We start from the raw sequence: 11,296 nt of genomic DNA on the forward strand, positions 1-11,296 counted from the left end.
TTAAATGCCCAATATTAAATGTGGGGTCAGTGGGTTAGGTAGCACATGGTTTTAGCACATGGTTTATGTAATACCACTTGGTGGTTTTGTGGGACTTGCTACTATATAAGCAGCCACAAGGGTAGTTGTTGTAGAGAGAAGAGTGAGAGTGACAAGGAGAAGACAAAAGGCAAGAGTCGAGTGGGACAAGGCTTGACAGGTTAGCCAAGGGAGCATTTGTGAAGGTTGAAAGCATGGCATGGGATGTGTGGATTCATGCTTGTTCACATAGTTTGCTCGATTGTGGCTATGGCCATGAAGGCTTCCATGGTTGTATGACAATGGTATTTTTTGCTGAATAATACATGATGATGGATGCTTTTGGAGGATGGGTTTTTTCCCTCAATGAGGGTTTCCCAGGGTATATCTTGTGTCACAATTTTGTGGGTATGTTGTCTATTCTCTTGCATGTGAATTTTAATTTCATGTTTATTTCAGATCTATTATGGATTATGTGGAAACGGTTATATTCTTTATTGCCAAGTTTCCTTACAAGTGGTATCAGAGCTATGGTTTTATTATTGTAACCCTAGATTGAATCCATGGGAATGCATGAGAGGATAAAAGAAAGGGCAAGATATATGAATATTTTATTGCGGATCCGAGGGTTTTGGGTTTGCTGTTATGATGGGATGTTAAAAAATTTGGGCATGTGAAATTGTTGGACAAAAGAATTTTTCGGATGTTTCATTTAAATGAGGTTTTTGGGGGGTAGCTTGCAAAAATGACCTCCTGGGTAAAAACAGACCTCACCATTGGATCCGGGTCAACATTTCCATAAAATTTGATATATAATATGCCCTAGTTTGGCCATGTTCAGAGGAAATGAAAGAGTTTTTTGGTTTCAGCCCATGATGGCCGTCAAATTTAATCCCGTCGAAATTTTCGTCACTGAAAAAAATAAAAAATGAAAAATCGTACTAAAAATGGTAAAAAGGTTGTCTTAGTAAAATGGCCATAACTTTCTCTCAGAATATCGAATTTCAGAGTTCTTATAGGCGTTGGAAAGCTAATTCAGAGCACTACAAGATGGTGTAGGTTTGGTTCTACGATTTTGAAATTTTGTTAGGTATTAAGAGCCCTAAAGTCAGATGTTATTTATTTTGAGCACAGATTAGGGCATAACTTGGACATACGGAGTCGGATTTTGGACTTCGAGTAGTCAACGGAAAGCTCTTGGAGAGCTCTACAAATTGGTTTAGATTTGGTGTAGGTTTGGCATGATTTATTTGTTGATATATTGATCTGAACAGTTTATAAGTATATTTTGACTATGGTAACATTGTGAGTTTATGGCATTGAAAATTTAAGATTTGATGTCATTGTATACTCAGTTCATATTTCAGATTGGTCTCATGATGATATGGTTATCAATGTTTGATTTGGATATGCATGATGACTTGTTGGGTCTACAAGTTGTGCAGTGTTGTAAGCGGTCTATACTTACAGGTTGCATTTATAGCTTGGTTATGGGTTGTCTTTGCCCATTGATCTTTCATTATTGATGCATATTCAGATTGGTGGCTTGGATTTGGGTTGTCTATGCCCTGAGTCACATGATTTGCTGATTTTATTCTTCATGTAGAAGGGATGAGATGTTGTTACCAGGTACAGTCATGGTGGAGGATTGTGGTTGACTATTTTATGCTGACAGGTTGGACATATTGAGAGCCAGATGCTTGGTTCATGGATGTGATCATGGTGTCATGGATTTTGGCATGACATGATTGGATATACAGGTACATCCTTGATGTTCATTAACTTGGATTTCTAATTTGGTTATGGTGGTATATCTTCTTGGTTGAGGATCATGGTTATTTGGTTTCTTTTGAGGAGCTCATGATGTGCACTTTGAGTTCTTTGATGGTTTGATGCCTTGGTTGATTCTCATGGTTAGAAGATAGTTTTTCATCATGATGTCATGGATAGCTTGGATACACGGTTTAGTGGGAGCTTGTGACAGTGATGGGGTGACAGTGTAGGATTAGTTCCTGGTTTGATTTGGATCTTCAAGTAGGAGATGGATTTTATGATGCCATCGGTGACTTAGTACCACGGTTGAGTGAGAGTTTGTTGGCATTGATATATTTATTGAGTGTTTGCAGATGTTGGAGGTTTGTCTTAGATCCTGTTGCTGCAGAAGCGTCTTTGACATTTGCATGGTGCACTTGTTATCTTCATGGTGTTTGAAGATGGTTAGATCTTGAGGACTCATGGAGTTCTTGGTTATCTTCATGGTATGTGGAGATGGTTTTTCCTGGTATGTGGAGATGGTTTTCTTCATGGTGTGTGGAGATGGTTGCATCTTGAGGACTCACAAGGTTCTTGGCAAAGGTGTGGTTTATGCTTTTATTTGGCATGTTATCCTTGGTATGAGGATGGTTTCATTATTATGTCATGGTATACTCTTGATACACGTTTAGAGTTCTGACATGTTATAGTATGTTCATATGGAGCATGTTATCTCTTTAGTTGAGATGGTAAGATCATGTTGTCATGTTTATGTTCCTGAGGCCATGGTTGGAACTTTGACATTGATCTTGGTTTAGTTTCTTGGTATTGAGTACACTGATCATAAGCTGGATACTTCATGATATTGCTATGTTGCATTTGGAGTTGGCATAGATTGATTGGTTACAGGTGCTCATGGATACTTAGAGACGGTGGTGACGCTGATTTCTCTTGGATTAGAGAAGTATTTGTTGGGACGGTTGATGGTTTCAAAAGGAAGTCTGAGGGGTAGTCACCTGATATGGACTTGAGAGGAGATTGTTCTAAGATGAGTCTTGGTTGGAGACTTGGGTATCTTGATGAGCATTCTCATTCCCCACTCTTGGTCTACTCGGCGGTTTGCTACTTCAGAGGTATAACCCATTATTTTCTCTCAGTTGCATTATATTTATGCTTATCTTTCATGGATATGGATCTTGAGCTATGGTACATGAGTTAGTTCTCGAGGGTTCATTTGAGAGATGGTTAAGCATTGGTTATCTCCATGTGCATATGTTGTTATGTTGGTTGAGTTTGGGAGATGGTTTTATATTGGGCATATTCCTTGGTTTAGGAATGGGTTTATTGAGTTTGATCTTTTTGTGAGAGGCTTACATCCATGATTAGTTATATGGTATGGTTTGGGTGTTGTTGAGGCTTCTTGTTGGGGTTTTATGGAGGAGATCATACTTGCACAGTTTACATCTAGAGGTGTGTGTAGAAGGACATGATACAGGTTATGATTTGCATGGTTTCTCTGGTCTTGGTTATCTTCCTGGATGTTCAGTTTTGCCTACATTGGATTTGAGATTGGTTGGAGATTGTGATCGCTGGTTTGTGCTCATGTATGTCATGTGAGAGATGACATGGTTATTTCTTTCTCTTTCCTTTTTTGGTTGTGGAGAATTTGGGAGATTATTGGAGACTTGTTATGAGAGTTGTTCTTGCAGGATATCAGTTTATGTATTGTGGATGTCCTTGATGCTACATGGATTCACTTCTTTGAGATGTGTTGAGTGGATTGGTTATAGATTTGACATTATCTTTTGTAGTGGGAGCTTCTTGGTATATATGTGGTAGGTATTGCTCTTGAGGCTTGTGATTGCAGGTTGTAGATTGGATATGTCGGTGATATGAGATTCACTTGTTATACCTTAGAGGTATGGATAATTGGATGGGTTTGACACTTTGTTGTGGGTTCTATTTCAGCTATGGATATTTTGACAACTACGGATAGATGTGATTACCTTTGGATCAGGTTATTTGTGCTTGAAATTTCAGTTGGTACAGGATTTTATGATCTTCTAATGCGACAGGTTGGGTGGCTTTCTCTTTAGATGGCTTCTATGTATGTCTAGTGGGAGTGGCATAATAGGAGGTGAGATCATTCATGTTTGAGATGCTGGATACTTTGATTTTGTTCTGGGTACCAGGATGGAGCACTTGGTGTATTTTGATCCATGATGGTGGATGTGCTGGGAGGGATTGTTCCCTTGTTCATTTATGTGGCTACGGATTGACCCTATGCAATGTATACAACAAGTGGGAGATTGTTGAGATAATGGGTGTTGCACACATTGCATAATATTATTATTTTATTATTTTATTTTTATTATGTAATGTTGTACCTAGATGGACGTGCAATATGTAAAGATTCCCATGGAATATTCTTGATGAGTTGTATTCTAACATTGTGATAATATTTCATGTAATTATTTAATATTGGGGAAAAGAATTAAATGCCCAATATTAAATGTGGGGTCAGTGGGTTAGGTAGCACATGGTTTTAGCACATGGTTTATGTAATACCACTTGGTGGTTTTGTGGGACTTGCTACTATATAAGCAGCCACAAGGGTAGTTGTTGTAGAGAGAAGAGTGAGAGTGACAAGGAGAAGACAAAAGGCAAGAGTCGAGTGGGACAAGGCTTGACAGGTTAGCCAAGGGAGCATTTGTGAAGGTTGAAAGCATGGCATGGGATGTGTGGATTCATGCTTGTTCACATAGTTTGCTCGGTTGTGGCTATGGCCATGAAGGCTTCCATGGTTGTATGGCAATGGTATTTTTTGCTGAATAATACATGATGATGGATGCTTTTGGAGGATGGGTTTTTTCCCTCAATGAGGGTTTCCCAGGGTATATCTTGTGTCACAATTTTGTGGGTATGTTGTCTATTCTCTTGCATGTGGATTTTAATTTCGTGTTTATTTCAGATCTATTATGGGTTATGTGGAAACGGTTATATTCTTTATTGCCAAGTTTCCTTACATTTTTGTCTCACATGGAGGTGCAAAAGTCAACTCTTTCTCATTGGTGGAGATGATCTTAAACATGGATCATGCTAGAATTCAACCCCCACCCTTGATCATGTGCCTCTAAATCTTGATCTCTACCATCTATACATCTTTAAAAAGGGAGAGCTCTCTCCTCATTTGAGGACCCTGAATTCAAATTATTGTTATGTTGTAGGTTTCTCTATAAGTTTCTTGGAGCATTTGTGGAGAACTTCTATTCTCTCTCTCTCATTCTTACATAAGCATACTAGCTTAGTTTCGTAGTGCATTAGCTTAGTTTCTTTTGTGAAATAGAATAGTTCACATAGTTTAATTAGAAGGATTTGTAACACTCTTATATTGTTAGTTTCTATTGCATTCTTTGCATCTCATTTAGCTAGTTTCATTATTGCATTGCATTCCATGGAAATTATTGGACACTATAATTCTTTCTCTTCTATCACAATCTCCTATTTCATGGTTTATTTGCAAGGGACATCATTCCTTAAGCTTAGCTGAGAGCCATCTCATTGTTCATTGTATTCCTTTGCACTCCATGACAAGGGAGCTCTAGGTCACCATCCAAGCTTCTCAATCTATGGGATTCTTTGGACAGAATGGTTTAGAGAAGTGCACAAGAGGAGTGTACAATTTCCTTTTGGAATCATAGAGTACACATTCCTAACTTGCATTTCCCTAAGGGTCCTTGAAATCCACTTTTGAAATTGCAAGTTAGGGCCACATTTCCTCAAAATCCTTTTGAGGCAAGGTTTTCAAAATATTTTTTACAAAATGTTGTCTAACTTTCACCAAACTCAATCAATCACTTCAAACCAATTGCATTCAATATGCAACTTGGCCCTCTAAACAACCATGTCAATTAATCATGTTAGGAAATCTATATAGGGTCATACAATAAGAGGAAACAACAAAAATAACTAGAAAAATAGAGTCTTGTACAAACTTTTACAAAAACATCCAACCAACTCATTCTTTGACTCATTTTGACTTAATAGCCTTTCTACAATATCTACAACTGAATTAAAATGGTTTTGACTATTGATGCCAAGTGTGCAACTACTCAAGCAACTTTCTCACTTTATTAGTAATTTTTGCAACATTTATTAAAAACTCTTCAAATTGACTCATATTATGTTCCAAGCCTTCAATGACTCAATTTATGCTTAAAATATTATTAAAACACTCTATTTGATCATATTTTGACCTTTCACAAGGACCTTGTGGTCTAACTAAACTCCAAGTTTAAATGCACACTTAGAGCTTATTAGCCTTACAAAATGGGTTATTTTACAACATTGATGATCCTTTTTGGATCCAATATCTTTTTCCCTTGATGCCTACTTTCTAACCCCTTACATATCCTTGTTCCTATGAAAGTTCCCTTCACCATACTCTAGGGACCAAAAGAAATTAAAGTCCCTTAAGTTGTCAAAGCTATAACTTTTACACCAATCTTCTCTATGGCTTCATCAGTCATCGATGTGGCATCTTCTTGAGGTTTGTTCTTCTACTTGACTAGGTGTTCCTTCTTGTCTTCTTTCATATCCTATTATCAAGTATACAATCAATCTTAGGGGTTTCTTGATTCTTGACATGTTGTTGAATATCTCTCATTGCTTCTACAAAGTCCTATGCTTATGGGCTACTCTTTTCTGTATCTCTTGTATCCCTCAACTCCAAAAATCCTCTAGGATGGGTGTCATACACATTTTGGAATGGGTGTTTGTCAATACTCCTATTGATTGAAGCATTATAGGAGAATTTTTCTTGGGGTAAAATAGTGTCACATACTACTCCATGCTATTTTGTTAGACATCTTAATAGATTCCCTAATGACCTATTAATGACCAATTTCTTCTCATCTAATTGTGGGTGGTATGCTGAAGAAAAAGACATATTGGTGCCCAAATTTTTCCACAGAGTTCTCCAAAGATGGCCAACGAACTTAAAATCTCTATTTGATATCATGGATAGAAGAAATCCTTGAAGTCTTATGTGATGCCCCGCTTGGAGATCCTTGGAACAAGGATAAATAAAAACCAATATTTTTTTTTTTAAAGAAACAAGCATGAATTCAAAAACCATCAACATGAAACCAATCAAAAGATCACAATAGAAGACTTAACCAAGCAATCCAAGCAACCAACAATCTCCAAGTGTCACTACTTAATAACGCATTCAATAACCAACTATGAAAGTTAAACAAACAAGAAACCCATAATCTTTGAGTTGTCAAGACCTAGGAAGGGCACAACCCAATAGTGTATCCAAAAAAACCCTTCAAAACTCAGTCGACAAGTCCAAAGATACCTGTTGTTTTCCCAAGCAAGTTTTTGCACAAAAATCAGGTGATACTTTCTAGTATTGTACAATACTATACAATACTACTAGGTGATACTTTTGAAGTGTCGTGTGATACTTCTTGCAACTATAGTGCGATACTTTCCTGTATCGCACGATCTAGTTTACTATTATAGTGTGATACTTTACCAATGTTTCACAATAGAACTTACTACTACCCTGCAATACTTTCTAGTATTGTATGATATTTCTTTCTATAGTCATGCGATACTTTTCCAGTATTGCCTAATGTTGAACTTCTGTCACCCAAGTTTGCAAAGAAAAAACCCAACAAATAATTAGAAGGGGGGAAGAGTTAGAACCTCCACACTAGGGAGTATTAAAAGCAAAATAGTCGAGGAGTAAACACTTGAAAGCATAAGGAGATCAATTAATTCTAACATCTAATTTGTTGGATAAAATTGACTAATTGTGTGTTGTCTTTGATGTTACACAAATGTTATAACAATTGACAGTCAGTGCTTACTGAGCTCACTTGGTCAGTGAAGATAGTTTTCCTTGTCTATCAAGTGTTCACAGGTTTACTCTGAACAGATGACAGTGTCTATTGAGCTCACTCGGGCATCAAAGGAATTGAGCTAAAAAAGAGTGTTAATCGAGCTCACTCAACTAACAAAGGGAAAGATGGATAGAGTTAGTATTCACCAAGTTCACTCGGTTGCCAAAGGATTTTTACAAGTTCGTAGTGTTAATCAAGCCTCCATTAGTTAACATAGAGAATCATTCCAAAGTTAGTTTCTACTAAGCAGGGTCGGCTTATGAAGGATTTTTCTTGTTTTGGCATATGAAGCTTAATTTCTTTATGTATTGATTCTAGCCAACTATGATGATGAATATTGGTTATTGTAATTTGAATTGTGCCGACTTGACAATCTAGAAGGTATAAATAAAAGGTCAAGTTGAGATTTCTAGTGTGTGTGCAAGTGTATTGATTGAATTGAAAAGAAAAGAGAGGAAGCGAACTTGAAGGATAAGCAGGCATCCTTGTGGAGCAAAAAAGTAATATTCAATCAGGAAGGATCAAGTTTAAGCAGAAAAGAGATCTAGATTTAGCAATTCAGTTGCATCACAATCAGGTCATTTCATTGTTACTCTCTAACCATTGTAGAAGTGATCTAAAATCTCTTAATAGAGTTAGTTTAACAACCAGTTGTAAATCCTCTAATAGGGTGGCAATTCCATTGAATTGTTTTAAGACCTCTTGCAAGGCCACTCCTAGTAGGGTGATTAAATCCTCTAACAGGGTCACGCCTAACTGTGTGTTTTGTAACCTTTAATAGGGTTGGCTCCTAATAGGGCTCACTTCAAAAGAGTGAAAAATAGTAACTAGTTACATTGGTGGTTTTTCCCAAATTGGGTTTCCGCATTAAATCCTAGTGTCTCATGTGTTCATGTTATTTCTCTTATGCTTAAAAATTAATTACTATTAATGTTTTGAGATCTGCCAAAAGTAATTTACACTCTGAATTTACCAAGTTACAACATTTTCTAGGTGTTTACCAAGTAACAACAATAATTAGTTTTCTCAATCTAAATTTTATTATTGACATCTAAGGGATCTAGAATATATTTTAGTGGTAACTGATTCACCACCCCCCCCCCCCGCCCCCCCAGTTACTCCTTCTATATTTCCAACAGTTGGTATCAAAGCTTTTGGTGCTTGCAGGAAAGGTTTCAAGGACCTAAGCTAAATATCATGATGTATTACAAGAGAGAGATTCCAAAGCTAAACAGAGACAACTTTTTAGCATGACAAGGACTCATGATACTTCATCTGGCCACCATTAGTGATTCAGGCTGCAAATACCTTGATGAAGAATACAAAACTCCTACTGGTACATTATCTATTGGAGATCTTACTGAGAAAAAGAACCATAACATCATAATGATTGATATTGCATCTACTCTCATCTATGATGAATTTGATGAGATCAAAGACTATAAAACTACTTTTGATATGTGGAAAAAGCTAAAGTACATCTATGGTGGTGATGACAATGTAAGGAGAGCCAAAGCATAAAGCCTTAGAGGATAGTTTGATCAAATGAGAATGAGAGAAGATGAAAATGTTGCCAAATATGTGGAAAGAATCAAAGCTATTGTCAGTGCAATCAGAGCTTCTGGAAGAGAAATCAAGGAAGAAACTATTGTAAGTAAAGTTCTTAGAACATTGCTTACTATCTATGCAATTAGAGTATCTGATATTTAAGAAAAGAGATGTGACCCAAATCACAAGTTTGGATGCCTTAGTAGGAAGATTGATAGCTTTTGAGCTAGACAACTTTGACAATTATGTTCCAGCTTCCAAAAATGTTGAGTCTGCATTTGAAGCTAAACTTTCACTCAAAGAAAAAGGCAAGAAAACAAAGGACATTTAGTCAAAAAGTGAAGAGGAAACAGAGGAAAGTTCTGATAGTGACCTTGAAGTTGTTGAAGCTTTACTTGCAAAGAAATATTCTAGAGGTAGAGGAAAGTACAAAGGTAAAGTTCCTTTAATCTACTTTTCATGTGAAGAAATTGATCATATTGCTACCAAGTTCCCAAACAGAGAAAGAAAGGATGAGAAGAAGAGCCACAAGTAAAAAGGCAAGAAGGAATCCAAAAGTCATAAATCCTTCAAAGACAAAGGTAAGAAGACTTGTTTTATGGCTAAAGATTCTGATAACAGTGAAGATGAGATAGTGTACATTGTTGTAAAAGATGAATTTGATGAAGAAGAAGATAAGATGGCACTTATCTCTCATGTCAACAAAAATGACAATGGATCATAGATAGTGGATGTTCACATCATATGACTAGAGACAAAACAAAATTTGGACAATTTGAACATTATAATGGAGGTAGTGTAAGGTTTGGAAATAATGAACCTTGTTGCATAAAAGGGAAAGATCACATATCATTAACCAATGAACTTGTATGTGACAATGCCTATTGGGTTGGACTAAAACATAACCTACTAAGTGTAGTACAACTAATCAACATTGGATTCAAGGTAGAATTCATGCATGGCAAGGCAAGACTGTTGGATGACAAAGGGAATTTGATTGGATCAGGTAAACAAACAAGAGGTAACCTATTTTATCTTGATCTTGGTGATTGCTCATGTTTTATTGCTCAAATGGAAGAAAGTTGGTTATGTACAGAAGACTATGTCATGTAAACTTTGATAATATGGTCAAGATAAGCAAATTCAGAAAAGTAAGAGGTATCCCTAGTTTGAAGAAACCAAATGTTGGGCTATGCAAAAACTATCAAATTGGCAAAATGGAAAAGACTAGTTTTAAGAGCAAAAACTATCAATTTGAAGATGTCTTGGAAATTGTGCATATTGACCTATGTGGACCCATTGGTATAGAAATTTATAGTGGAGAAAAATTCTTTATTCTTTTTGTTGATGACTATTCTAGAATGATGATTGTTATTTATCTTAGAGAAAAGTTAGAAGCATTTAAGAAATTCAAATGGTATCTAGCAAGAGTAGAAAAAAAGAAATAGGAAAAAGATTGAAGCTTAAGATTAGATAGAGGTAGTGAATTCATCTCCAATGAATTCAATAAATTTTGCATTGAAAGAGGAATCAAAATGCAAGTATCAGCCCTTGGTACTCCCGAGCAGAATATAATAGCTAAAAGAAGAAACAGATCTATTATGGATTGTGCAAGGACTCTAATGATTGAAAAGAATGTTGCTATCAAATATTGGAAGGAAGCCATCAAAACTGCAGTTCATACTTTGAATTGAGTACAATTGAAGGACTCACATAAAACTCCCTGAATTATGGTATGGCTACAAACCCAATGTAAGTTACCTAAAAGTATTTGGCAATATTTGTTATATCTTGAAAGAGTCTAGAAAAAGAAAATTTGATGTGAAAGGTGATGAAGGTATATTCTTAGGATATTCTTGCAGAAGTAAGGCATATAAATGTTTGAATTTTTCTACTCATAAAATCATAGAAAGTGCACATGTGAGAATTGATGAGTTTGCAAAAAAGATTGAAGAAGAAAGCAAAAGGGAACTAGAAGATTACAAAATATTTGTTTACTTCAAACTTGATACATTACCCAACATATCTAACAATAAGGAGACTTCACCTCCTGAGTCTTCCATGGC

This window comes from Cupressus sempervirens, chromosome 11 (genome assembly GCF_028749045.1).
Source record: "Cupressus sempervirens isolate cs-2001-9-10 chromosome 11, ASM2874904v1, whole genome shotgun sequence".
NCBI classification, from domain to species: domain Eukaryota; kingdom Viridiplantae; phylum Streptophyta; class Pinopsida; order Cupressales; family Cupressaceae; genus Cupressus; species Cupressus sempervirens.